Below are 14,840 nucleotides of genomic sequence, written 5' to 3'. Positions count from 1 at the left end.
GCATAGCCCTACTCGGGGCGCAATCCGTATTATACCCAAGTTCCTTACTATTTAACCTATTATTACCCGAGTACTTAACTTATTTTTGTAAGACTAGTGATAATTAATAGTATATCTAGCAATCATATAAGTGCACACGATAAACAAAACAGTATAAATGTAAAGAAGGCAATATAAAAGCAGATGCACAGAAATTGGAATCAAATTCTATTTATTATTCTTCGTTCAAGATTATGGACTCGACATTGCCCTGTGCACTCAGCTGCAGGGGTTCGCGCACTCAACTGTGGACTGTACTAGGCCTCTACGCACTCAACTGCAAAGCCTCTTCCTACTACTACGACCCAATACACTAGACTCTTACTCTATGCTCGAACCATTCGTATTCATCTATCTCTCCAATTAGCTCCCTTTACAACTTAGAGTCTCACTCTATTTATACAATCCCATGGTTTGCGGACCATGGGTAGGCCGACATGATATTACATTACATAACAATACTTATGGTGGATAGCCCTATCACTCAACCTATACTTCGCACTCCGCACCTGCAAATCGCAGATTTTTACAAAATATTTGACCAAAACTTGGGCTTTGAGCCCCAAAACATGTTGTTGGGGGGTTCCATGCCAAACAGGCCCCCAACACAATCATCGTGACTCGTCCTGGAATCACTCATTTGGCGCAATGATCTTGGCACGGAGTCCCTCCAACTGGTCCCATACTACTCGAAGGTCTGCAATGCACTGTTCTGCGGTTTGTTGGACCTGCTGCATGCGCTCTTCTAATGCTTCTTTGTGAGGATCAAATCCTTGCATCTGCGAGAGCTTACCCTCAATATTTTCCGTAATGGTGAAGGCCTCGTCAATCCATGGCTAGATGCACGCTTTGAGAAGGGCATCTTTCTATCTTGCGGCATCCACCTGCTCTTTTAGTGCCCTTTCTTGCTGCATCTTTGCCAGTCGTTGAGTGAGGATGACTGTCTGTGCAGTTCCCCTTACACTATCGTACTACTCCTGCAGCTCACGTGCCTCTGTTTCTAGGTGATGTATGTTGGGTTCCTCTTGTAAGGATGTGAGGAAGCCAAAGGCTTGGTCCAACATACTGGTACAGTCCTGCACTGCCCGTCTAATTTCTTCCAACCCTGTTTGGATAGCGCTAACGAACTGCTCTCTAACTTCTGGAGGAGTGGAAGGTTTCACCTTCAACTGCAGCTCGACAATCTGGAGATTTAGCTCTAGCTGTACTCGTGTTGTTTCCTCGCGTGCATTTTTGACTCCACTTTCCAAACAGTGGATCGACATTTCTATTTGTAGGTCCGCAGCGATGGACAACTCTGGGACACACTGCCACGCTTCATCCATTGTTTGTATTAACTGCTAGTTTTGTGACACCAGTTCATCACGCTGCAAGCTGAGTTGTTCGATGTTGATCTTTTGCTCACTAATCACTTGAATCATGTGGCCCTCCCTGGTGCGGAGCTCTGCTGTTATGCCATCCTACAGTTGGTACAGTGTGTCTCGTGGAAGGGTGGCCAAATTAAGGCCAAGTCCCTTGATCCTGCCAACAGCGGCTTTGTCAATCTCATTCTCTGTTGTTAGCACCCATTCCGGTAGCACTATGGTGTTGGCAATTTTGCGTGTAGCAGCTGCTCCAGTGTTGATGTGCCTACTGCGCCGTTGGTGGCTATGGTTTCTTCCTGTAGGGGCCACACCTGTAGTTCCTGCAACTGCACCCTTGGGAACCCCAACATAGTTTGTTGCTCTGACATGGCTTCTTGGAGTGCTTCCTTAGCGACCTCGCGGACCGTGTCACTGAGGTCGTAGAGGTCACCTTCTGTTAACGTGATTAGGTCGATGGCCAATTTGGAGGCCTTGACCTTTTTTCATGGACTCAATCTCTCTGTGATGCGCGACCTTTTGAGTTAGGTGGAAGTTGTGGTCGGGTTCGTGCCTTCTTCTACATGTTTTGTGTCCTCTACCTCCTATCTTGTAGAAAATTCCTGGACCTCCTCTTCTAGCATTATTGTGGCCCCTGTTGTCTATGTTTTTGTTGCTACTTTGGCGGCCTTTGCCTACTCCACAGCTGCCTTTTTTGCCTCGTGGACTACCGTTACCTCTGCTACCGCTTTCTCATTGTGCCTCTTCTCGGCCAACTTCGTGACATGCAAATTGGCCTCAACCTTTATTTTGTGTGCTGCTATCTTATCTAGCTCCACCAAATTCGGGGCGCACCACTTGAGAGACCATGATTCTAACATTGTAAAAATTGCATCATTAGTGGCGATGAAGGGGAGCTTGGTCCACTGCTATGCCAGATCCTTTCGCGCCTTGATGTAAATATTGTGCATGTCCACCTTGCATTCTGTAAAGCTCCATAAACTATTGTGCACTATGGGGGACAGGTGCGATCGCCTATTAACCCACATCCGGATGCTCACCTCCATGAGCACCCATAAGATCTTTTTCTCACGAATCCGCTTTGCATCCTTGGTAGCCCAGAGCGATGCGTACTTTGCGACCTCTAGTAAGTCCTGTTCAATGCTTGGGAATTGACTGTCCTCTGGTAGTTTTCCTGCTACAAACAAAATGGATACAAGCAACCACGAGTAGTGGAAGGTCTTATCATGCTCCTAGGATTCCTTGTAGTTGATCAAGAATTCCTCGCAGAGGAACTCGACCCAGTTGAATTGGACCCCCTCTGCACATTATTCGGCCAACGCAACTACCAGCACTGGTACTTCATCGCTGTGACATTTTCTCATTACCTTTCCAGCTAGGAGTTGGGTGGCTATGCACACCCCTTTATCTCTGATGCTACTGATTACGTAACCCCTCTTTTTCTTCTCGATCTTATATTTTTTCTTCATGGCTTCCACAAGAGCCAAATCTTGGCTTTTTCCTACTATCGTTGTGGGGTCCTTTCCCTTACAGGGAAGCCGAGAAATTCTATGGATGAGATACGCCATGATGGGAATAGGCTCCTATAGCCATAAGTACCCATCATGCACTAGGTAAAGTAGTTTCCTGATGATGAAAATAGTGATGGGTGCACGGTGAAAGTGTGGTATCCACAGTAGATGAAGCAATCCAGCCTTCTCCACACCGCATAGCCATTTTCGCGGCTCTAATGTTGTGACTGGCCCCTCCATGCTCTGCTTCATGAGGCTCTCCGTCTTTAAGTGTGGGAACTTCTCGCTGTCCATGAGGTCCCAATCTTCAAACTTCACTGTGGGCATGCGGCCCAGGTGTGATCCCTCAAACACAATTCCATCTGGGAAGAGCGGGGTCTGGAGTGCACTCTTTGTGGCATCCAGATCCTTTGGTATCTTGGTTTTCCCTTTTCACCGAGGGATGTACTTGGGCAATTTCGTTGCAGAGTGCACTGAATGGATGTCCTCTTCCCTGTCCTCTGCTTCCTCTACCTCAGCAATGAGAGTCTGCAGGTCCTCCTCCTCGTCATTTGTCTCAATGGTCACAGCCTTGCCCTTTTCTCCCATTATGGGCTTACCATACCCCAGATTCCTCGGGGAAATGCGGACTGGTCCTGCTACCTACTTATATTTTTATGGTCTTGGCATCCGAGGTGATTTTGGGATTTTCGGCATGACCCTAGTATCTTCAGGAACATCGTGTACCATGAGGTTCTACATGGCCTCTTTGGCGGTTCTTTCTGTAAAGCCCAAACCTCTCCTGGTAGCTGCCATCTTGTTTGAACTATCTGTGGTTGTTTGCAAACTTCAGGGCTTGAATATCACTCGGTGATCAACACTTGGTTCTCTAATCAACTGCTCAAATTTCAAGTGAACAAGTGTTGTCTCGTGGCTAGATCCGAGAGTTTTATAGCACCTTTTGAATTTAAATTCAACTATTCCCCCCAATTATGGGCCACCAATGCTTTCTTGGCGGAAGATTGTCCCAAATCTTTCCCTTAATTTGCATATTAAATGCCCGCCGCCCATTCTGTTTTGCCTTAAATCAGACATCCCGTCATGAACAGTGACACCAATGGTCACTTCCCAGCCTACCCACGCAATAACGCAGCCTCCCATGCGTAGGTGTGAACCTTGTGACATGTTGATTTTGCGTGCACCTCCCTTATCACACAGCTCCCAAACAAACTCTTTTATAGTCTCGTGCTCTCTTTCAACTGTTTGGAGCGCTGAGACTGTGCTCCCTACGGCTGGTTAGGTGGTCGCACCACCTGTGCGAGACTTCAACTCGCCTTCTAGTATAGTCTGCAAAAACTCCTTAATTTCCCTTACGATAGCCGGCATCGCGCGTTCTATCATATGTAGTGCACTTCCTTGCTTACCGCGTTTGATGAGATGCAGTCGTAGCCATGGCAGCAAAGTCATAAATTCTTGGCGACAATATTCTAATTCATCTGTATGATCATCCACACCTTGCCTTGTCATCCTTGGTTTATCAACGAGACATGCTTGCTTGATATCATTTTCTAGCCTGTTGACCTCAACGTCCATCCCAATGCTTTTCTTCCTCAATCATACACGGCGTTTTTCGAATTCACGAAGCCTAAGGTTCCCTCGCTGAATGGCTTCTTGAATCCTTATGTGTTCAAACTCACGTAGTTGTGTGATTTCTTCATCCTGGTCTTCGCGCACTATCACATCTGTGGGAGCTATTATGTGCGGATTCCTCTTTTCATTCTCTTCATAAATTATGGTCTCTACTCTGTTTCACACCTTTGGAATCATTTTTACAGTCAGGGTTTTGCACATGGTCCTATAATCGAACCGCTGGTACATGCAGGTCTCAATTAGTGCATCTCTCCTGGTGAAACCTGTTTAGTACTTTGCACACCCTATTGAATTCTTCTCTGTGGATAATTAGTAGTGCGCGTCACCTTTCTTGCTACTGCGGTTTATTTTGATTCTCTATTCTAGGGGTGGTGTGTGCTTGTGCAGGTTGTTCAGCATATGTCTATACCCATCGGAGAGGTGGGCGCGCAAGTTGTTTCGCCCATGGTGAATAGCTCTCGTTCTGAGCTAGGGTTTTCCAAAGCATAGGCACATCATCCTTCTGCATTCACGCCAGTCCTCAAAACTTCCTTGATGCATGCCCCACCATCGTCCAGGCGTTGTGCGCAACGCCCACTTTAGAGCATCGAATCGTTGTTGTTCTGGTACTATGCTTTCAAATTTCCTCAGGAATTCATCCATCGCTGTCAACCCATCATATGTTAGCAGATCCCTTGTTTCTGTTGTCATGCAGCACAATGATCTAACCATCATGTTGTAATTAAGTGTTGTTACTTCGTGCAGTTGATTATGCTATCACTCTATCTCTTCATCTGAATCTGAAGTGCAGGAGCTTTTGTGCTACCACGAAATCCTTCCATCTATAGTCAGATTCACCCAATCCTCTTCTCACACAGTTATCTTGTAAATACAATCGATATTGTCATCACTATTGTCATCGTGCACTGGTTCAGTGTATCACGCTCCTTCGGTTGGATTTAGCGGTACTACTACGCGTAGTGAATTTTTCTCAAAGATCATTTTGCACTTCTTCAGACTTGTGACTCTATTCATATCGATGGCCTAGTCTATTCCTACTAGCACAGGATACGGATTATTGTCATCGACAATCTCTATCACTTCAAAATCTGCCTGCGTGCTTGAACCTTCAATATCTACTGTTACTCCTTGCAATCTTCCCATGGGCAAGATCTTATGTTGGTTTTCCATTCGTAACTGAATAGGAGACGACGATAATGTGGGTCTGCCCATGCGTTCCCATGTTTGTTTTGGTAGTACATTCGCATCTGATCCCAGATCCAGGATTACCTGATCCATTTCATACTTGTCGATTTGTACAGTCAACCTCATTTCCCTTCCTGTGCACAATGCATGCTTTCCAAGTTACCGGACCACGCGTGGTTCTCTTGACCCCACACACCAAGTGATATGTTCCTATAGTCCTTTTACTACCTTGCTATCGCGTAGCATTTTCATGCATGTCTCCAGAAAGGTAGTGAGAATTGAAGGATCCATCCATGGTTCTAGTTGATCCTTACTACCTAAAGTGGAGGCCTTCGTGAAGCTCTTCTTAGCTTCCATTAATGTCTCCTTTGCGTGTTCTAAATCAAATTCGGGTTCCTTTGTAGGAGCCTTGCGAACCCACGCACTTTCCTCTAATTGTTTCCCTTTATCATCGCTAGTGGTCACACTGCTCTTGAGCTTCATGTTTACATTTGGGTTTTCTTCGCGCGGTTCAAACCTCATCATCTACAAATTCTCAGTCGTAGGGGGCTGAAGTACCCCTTTCTTCGTGCAATCTTGCTATCACTGTAGGGTAGTCTTCTACTTCATGATCAAACTGAGTATAGTACAAACATGATGTCTTTGTCGGGTTTGTACAATTGAGAGCATAGTGTCCTGGCCCTCTGCAATTATAACAAATTAACTATCCACGACCCCTTCCTGGTCCCATTCCACCTCGACCCCGACTGCGCCCCTGAAAGAATGTCGATTCTGGAAGAAAGGACAAAAGGATCAGAGACCGTCCAGTACAAATCACAAGTCATCTAACACAAATGAAGATGAGACTACTACTGTAGCCACAGATGGTGATGCGTTGTTTACTGTTTCAGTAGAGGATGCATGTGTATATACATCTAGCAGTAGCTTTGATTGGATCCTTGACTCTGGGGCATCTCACCATGTAACCCCATGCAAAGATAGTTTTGTTTCTTATGATCCTGGTGATTATGGTAGAGTGCATTTGGGGAATAATCTTTTTTGCAGTATTGTTGGAGTGGGAGATGTCCAGATCAAGATGAAAGATGGAAAAGATATATTGTAAAAATAGGTTAGGCATGTACTAGAAATGCGCATGAGTTTAATCTCTATGGGACGACTGGATCATGAAGGCTATTCGACAAGCTTTGGAAAAGGAAGTTGGAAAATTAGCAAAGGTGCATTGGTCGTGGCCAAATGACCCAAGACAGGAACATTATACACATTGAAGACACTGATAGGAAAATCAGATTTGGCTGCTGTCACAAAAGAAGGAAATTTACCAGATCTGTGGCATAAGCGTTTGGGTCACATGAGCGAGAAGGGCTTAAAAATCCTTGTTGATAAAAATTTATTGCCAGGTTTGAAATCCTACAATCTTGATGTTTGTGAGCATTGTATATATGGTAGACAAAGAAGGGTTTCATTCCTTAGAGGTGGCCATGATAGAAAGAAACATGTGTTAGAATTGGTACATTCAGATGTGTTTGGGCCTATTAACATCAAATCATTAGGAGGAGCATCATATTTTGTAACATTCATAGATGATGCATCCAGGAAGGTTTGGGCATATCCTATGAAAAATAAAAGTGAAGTGTTTGGAATATTTCAAAAATTCCATGTTTATGTTGAAAGAGAGACTAACAAATTGCTGAAGTGTTTAAGAACATATAATGGTGGAGAATATTGCTCAAATGCATTTAACAAATATTGTAACAGGTTTGGCATAAAGCATGAGAAGACTGTGCTTGGTACTCCTCAATGGAATGGTGTCATAGAAAGGATGAATCACACCATTATGGAAAAGGTGCGAAGTATGTTGTCCAATTCCGGTTTGGAGAAGAAGTTTTGGGCTGAAGCAGTCATGATTGCTTGCTACCTCATAACTAGATCTCCAACTACAACCTTGGATGGCGGTATCCTTGAAGAAGTTTGGACTGGTAAGAATTTGAATTATTCTCACTTGAAAATCTTTGGATGTGAAGCATTCGTGCATATTCCCAAAGAAAATAGAACTAAGCTAGATGATAAATCTATGAAATGCATTTTTTTGGGATATGCGGATGAATATTTTGGTTATCGTCTATGGGATCCAGTCAAACATAAAATTATTAGAAGCAGGAATGTTATATTTAATGAGTCGGAAATGTTCAAGATGACTGTAGGTGAGTTGGAGGTCAAGAAGGTTATTGACAGGTTTGAAAAGCAGTGGGAAAACATACCACCAATACAAGAAAATGAACAACAAATTCAGGAGCATGAAGAACAACAAGTGGAAAATGATGAACAAGAAGAAGAAGGAATCTTGCAGGAACCTTTACAGGAGATTCAACCTGATAATGCACCACCAAAGTTGGTTCGCAGATCTTCTATGCCTCATAAGCTTTCACAAAGGTATCCTCCTTCAAATTAATTTTGTTGACTGATGAAGGTGAACCTAATTGTTTTCAAGAAGCTTCTAAATTCGAGCACAGTAAAGAATGGAAGAAAGCAATGGAAGAAGAAATGAAATCTTTGCAGGAAAATAAAACTTGTGAGTTGGTAAACCTCCCAAAAGGTAGAAAGGTTCTACAAAACAAATGGGTGTACAGGATTAAGCATGAAGGTGACGAAAGGAAGGAGAGGTATAAAGCAAGGCTGGTGGCGAAAGGTTTTGCCCAAAAAGAAGGTATTGACTTCACTGAAAGTTTCTCACCTATTGTTAAAATGTCATCCATTAGAGTCATTCTTGGTTTAGCTGTTTCTTTAGACCTAGAATGTGAATAGTTAGATGTAAAAACTGCATTCCTTCATGGTGAATTGGAGGAAGAAATTTATATGGAGTAGTCAAAAGGCTTCATAGAAAAAGGCAAAGAAGGCCTTATTTGTAGGTTGAAGAAAAGTCTCTATGGGTTGAAACAGGCACCTCGACAATGGTAGAAGAAATTTGATTCATTCATGTTGGAACATGGTTTTCAGAGGTTGGAAGTTGACCATTGTGTCTATATCAAGAGGTATGATCAACGAAAGTATATCATATTATTGTGATATGTGGATGACATGTTGATTGTTGGGCATGATAAGAATAAGATCAATAGATTGAAGAAAGATTTGGGTAGCAAATTTGCAATGAAGGATTTGGGACCAACACAACAGATATTGGGCATGCGGATTATGCATGACAGGAAAAACAAAAGGTTGTGGTTGTCACAAGAAAAATATATCAAGAAGGTGCTTGACATGTTTAATATGAAGGATGCCAAGCCAATTGGTACACCCCTTGCAGTCCACTTCAAGTTGAGTACTGAATTATGTCCTAGTAATGACAAAGAGAAAGAAGAGATGAGCAAGATTCCTTATGCTTCAGCAGTTGGCAGTTTGATGTATGCCATGGTATGCACATGACCAGACATTGTGTATTTAGTGGGAGTAGTGAGTAGGTTCCTTGCCAATCCAGGAAAACAACATTGGCAAGCAGTAAAATGGATTTTGAGGTATCTCAAGGGTACTAGTCATTATTGTTTATGTTTTGGTCATGATGAGACTATGCTTGAAGGATTTACAAATGCGGATATGGCTGGAGATATGGATACCAGAAAGTCCACTACAGGTTATTTGTATACATTTGCAGGTGCAGCAGTATCTTCGGTGTCAAGGCTACAAAGAATAGTAGCCCTCTCTACAATAGAAGCAGAGTACATAGTTGCAACAGAAGCTTGTAAAGAGATGTTGTGGATGCAGTGATTCCTAGGAGAGATAGGAATAAAGCAGGACAAGTATGTGTTATATTGTGATAGTCAGAGTGCCATTCACTTGGCGAAAAACCCAGCAATTCATTAAGAAACCAAGCACATTGACTTAAGGTACCATTGGATCCAGCATGTGTTGGAGGAAGAACAGTTATCCTCGGAAAATATCCATACAGATAGGAACCCTGTTGATATACTCACTAAGATTTTACCATGAAATAAACATGAGTTATGTAGAAGCATGGTAGGACTCGGTGTGACTTGATTCATATTTGGCTTCAAGTGGGAGAATGTTAAGTGTGAAGCCAAATTCACGCAGGATTCTAGATCCTTCTTGATCTGAATTTGAAACTACTTGTAAATTCTTAGCAAGGTATTCAATTCAGTAAACATACATGTTTAAGTGATGTACATGTCTTGCAATTAAAAACAAATGAGTTTTTCAGCTGTTTATGACCCTTTTATGTGTAGTAGAATTAATTCATTTCTCTGTTTAACATACTAAAACAGATTTATTCAGGAAAATAACTCAACCACAGATGCAAAAGAAGCTGATAATGCAGTTCACCCCTCTTGGGCTACATCTGTCGGGTCCAAGGCTCCCAAATGGGCATGTCCTTGATTTGATTAAAAGCTCAAAATGATTGTACAACTGAATACAAGCCTATACAGGAAAAATATATTGTAAAAATGGATTCAGAACACTCAAATCCTTCAAGATTGACTACTGGTTCACCTCCAATGGGTACCTGCAACCCAATACAACTCTCACAATGCTGGGCCCTAGTGGCTCCTAGAACTTCCATGGAGAAAATACACATGTAAATGACCTCTGATTGCTCTCTAACCTGTGCCAATGGCTTCAGAATCATCTGAATACCCAAAATAAAAATAAAAATTCGTCCAAAAAGGACTTTCCTAGCCAAAGTTATGGCTCATTGAAGATTTCCTCCAATTTGGCCTAGAATCACTCTAGCTGACTGTAGTGGAAGTTGAGTTAGCTCCGCCAATTATGGCAGGACCGCTCAAATTTTGCGGTCCGCCAAAAATCCCGCCAGACTAACCGTAATGGTTTGCTGGAACTGCAGTTATATTAACTACCATGTGAATAGTCGGCGGTTTAAACTTGGAGTTAGTGCCATGCCTTTTAATGAACAGTTAATAAAACTGAGCGTTAAACCACATTGTCCGCCATATATAATGTGACCAAGTATTTAACACATAATCGTTATGTGCTGACGGGTTATGGACAAGCTCCCGGTCACGGGGCTGTGGTCTTATGGTGTGTGGGGGGGTGGGACGGGGGAACTGGCCCCCTTTGGGCCCCGCCTTAATACAAAACCAAACCTTATAAAATAATTCCACCACCCGTATAACAAATGTGACCCCGGTGGTGCATTGGTAAGGCATGGTTGTTGCAGTGCACAGGCCATGTGTTCAAATCTGGATCCGACACAAACTGTTTTAGAACTGCGCCAACGTCATGCTGACGTCACCCGAGCCACGTGGCGGTCTCCAGATCTGCCACGTGGCAGCTTTCCATTCGTTGCCCAAAATGGAATATTTTGTGGAATATTCTATTTTAAATTTTTTTGAAAAAAATTCAAAATTTCAATGTTATTGGGCAATTCTTCTTTTTGGCATAACTTTCTCATACAGAGACCGTTTTCCGAACCGTTCATGGTGCCGGAATCAGGAAGACAATATCTATTCGGTCGTTTAGGTTCACCACACTTTTGAATGATTTGAAATTTGAGCTATCACTGAAGTCTTGGATCAATATCTGATCACTCCTCCCCATTAGGATCTTTTGGACCCCAAAAGACTGATATACTGATCTGAACAGTAAATGAGAGTATAAAACCCTTTTCTTTCAGCCTCTATACACTTCCTTGCATAGCTAGTGCCTTTCAACAAAAACTCGAAGGTAGACGACACTTCCCTTCCTAAATGCGCTTGTCTTCCTGTAAAAAACTGTCTTCCTTGAACTCATTTAGGATTTACAGAAGGTAGTTGAACATCGCTTCCAAGCCGCTTCCATCATGGTGACTTTTGCTGCTGCAAATCTTCTTCTGTAGACGATGTCGAAAGAAGATAATAACTTGATGAATAAATTCTTGTTTCAACAAAAGAAACATCTTTCACATCCTGTGAATCAACATTGGATCTATACATCATGTTTACAAATGATCGACTAAATCACAAGTCGACAAAATCATGCCTTTCAAACATTTGACCCTTCACGTCAAGCATGTACAAAAAGAATTTAAATGATGCTTTTACAAAGATGAAACACTTCATCATTTCTCCTCTTTACAATCTTGGAGATCAAATTAACTTTTTCCAAGTCAATATTACATTACATGCATGGTTAAAAACAAAGTAATCAACCCTTCAAGTTAATCACACATACATGTTTAAAGTACAAGGAAATCATCATGATCCCTGTGCTCATGCATATCATTCTCATGCATGTAGTTTATCCTTCAACTTTCTCTTAAGTACAATCATAAGTACAAGATCCTAGATCACATGTACATCTACTTTCAAAGTTGAAATGAATATAACTTTCGCTGCAATAGAGTGAGTCTCATACTCAGCTTTTCCATCCTGCAACTTGCATTCCCTTAACAAAGAAATGCATTCAATCAAAATACATGCAACTTTAATTGGATAAGAATTCTAACCATTTCTTACCAATCCATTTCAAAGGTGCTTCCTTTAACTGCACATCGATATCAACATGTGTATCATCTTGACACATATCAATGATGGAAACTTCCTTCCCATTCTTGCCATACTCTTTCTCCAATTTCTTCAACTTTCCTGGAAGCATTGTTAGATTCCAGAGTCCAACACCTTTCAGCAGTATGTCCTTGCTTATAGCAATAAGTGCAACACATGTTCATCTTCTTGGCAGCATGATTTGCATTGTTCAATGGAACTTTGGCTTCTTTCTTCCTTTCCTTCAAATTTTCCTGTATGTTGTCATTCTTTTCCAACATCTAGAAACACTATGGTTAACCAAACCACAAAAAGAACATGCAATTCTTTTCCAATGCTTGTGTGGAAATTTTCCATGCTTTACATGATCAAAGGAAATATGATGGAAGTTAGAATTATACATTTCTCTTTCACCTTCATTACCTTCATAAGGAGGTGAATCGAAAGACGAAGAAGCTCCCTTTGGAACACTATCAATCCCTTCAATGGTTTTAGAGCTTTCACCACTTTCTTGTTCAAGTGCATGCTTATGCACACCTTCTTCCTGCAAAGCATGTTTCAAACTATTGCATTCCTCAAGGATACAACCTTGAGATAGAGAACCTGAAATGAAACTCCTTCTAGGAACTGTTTCAATTGCCTTCATGGCTGCTTTGGAACTTTCTCCATAAGATTTTCCATATCCAAGACCCAAATACTTAGGCCTTACCTCAACCATTATTGGCTCAACTATACCATGTGCATGTTTGCCCAATCCCTTTCCTTCATATCCCATTTTGGACATCAACTTGTACCCTATGCCTCTGGTATGTTTCTCAAAAGAACCAACATAAACATTCTTATAAGAATTTGAAGACAAACTAGAATTGTTTACCTCTTCTTCAAGCTGATACTTGGCTAAGGCTTCTTTGGAAACAAGGAGTTGTGTCTCCAACTCATGCATCATTTCCAGATTCATGTTTGTAATATGAAGTTGGCCTTCCATTTCCTGCAATTGGTCGAAAAGAAACTGCTTCTCTTCCCTCATGGAATTCAACTGCTCTTGAAGTCTAGAGCTCTTTCTTTCATCCTCATACATTTCTCTCACCATATTCATCATGATGAAATATTCTTGCTTCAAGCCTTCATCAAAGAATCTTATGAAGGAGGATGATTTTGAGAACTCACTTATGGAAGTTGTCATTATAAAAATGAACAAAAGAGCTTCAACAAAATTCAGAATCTATTAACAAATTCCTGAATCAAATGATTGCAGAGTCAAACTCTTATTCAAACAACCTGTTTTGCATCAAACTTCTTGTGCTTCACAGATTGTCTTGAGGTCCTTGGGGTAAGGAAAATATCTTTATTCCTTTTTTTCTTCTCCAAGACTTAGCTATTCAGTGGCTATCCCCAATCTTCTGCAAACTCAAACAACATGCAGTTTGCAAAGTAGTAAAGCAGTCAATCTTCAACACTGCTTAAAACACCTTTCAAGCTATACAATCAAGCTATTGTGATCAAAACTTGCAAGACAGTCAAAATATCCTTGCACAAAAACAATCAAAAGACAACTACACCAGAGATTGACTGAAAAGAGCATTTATCTACTTTGCAATTGTATAACAAGAGCATTTCGAAGGCTTCCTGGCGCTTTTCAGGCTCTGTCTATAGCTTTATTTGATTGCTTTTGATATAAAGAAGCAACAACCTGCTCTGATACCATCTTGATCTAAATTTGAAACTACTTGTGAATGCTAGCAAGGTATTCAATTCAGTAAACATACATGTTTAAGTGATGTACATGTCTTGCAATTAAAAACAAATGAGTTTTTCAGCTGTTTATGACCCTTTTATGTGTAGTAGAATTAATTCATTTCTATGTTTAACATACTAAAACAGATTTATTCAGGAAAATAACTCAACCATAGATGAAAAAGAAGATGATAACGCAGTTCACCCCTCGTGGGCTACATCTGCCGGGTCCAAGGCTCCCAAATGGGCATGTCCTTGATTTGATTAAAAGCTCAAAATGATTGTACAAATGAATACAAGTCTCTACAAGAAAAATAGACTGTAAAAATGATTTCAGAACACTCAAATCCTTTAGGATTGACAACTGGTTCACCTCCAATGGGTACTTGCAACCCAATACAACTCTCACAATGCTGGTCCCTAGTGGCTCCTAGAACTTCCATGGAGCAAATACACCTGTAAACGACCTCTGATTGCTCTCTAACCTATTCCAATGGCTTCAGAATCATCTGAATACCTAAAATAAATAAAAAAATTTGTCCAAAAAGGACTTTCCTAGACAAAGTTATGGCTCATTGAAGATTTCCTCCAATTTGGCCTAGAATCACTCCAGCTAACTGTAGTGGAAGTTCAGTTAGCTCCGCCAATTATGGCAGGACCGCTCAAATTTGGCGGTCCACCAAAAATCCCGCTAGAATAACTGTAATGGTTTGCTGGAACTGCAATTATATTAACTACCATGTGAACAGTCGGCGGTTTAAACTCGGAGTTAGTGCCATGCCTTTTAATGAACAGTTAATAAAACTGAGTGTTAACCCACATTGTCCGCCATATATAATGTGACCACGTATTTAACACATAACCGTTATGTGCTGGCGGGTTATGGACAAGCT

Source organism: Pinus tabuliformis, chromosome Q (genome assembly GCF_031772625.1).
Source record: "Pinus tabuliformis cultivar Carrire ecotype Pingquan chromosome Q, CPIR1, whole genome shotgun sequence".
Lineage (NCBI taxonomy): Eukaryota > Viridiplantae > Streptophyta > Pinopsida > Pinales > Pinaceae > Pinus > Pinus tabuliformis.
The sequence above is the reverse complement of the archived record's forward strand: the minus strand, read 5'-3'. Positions refer to the sequence as shown.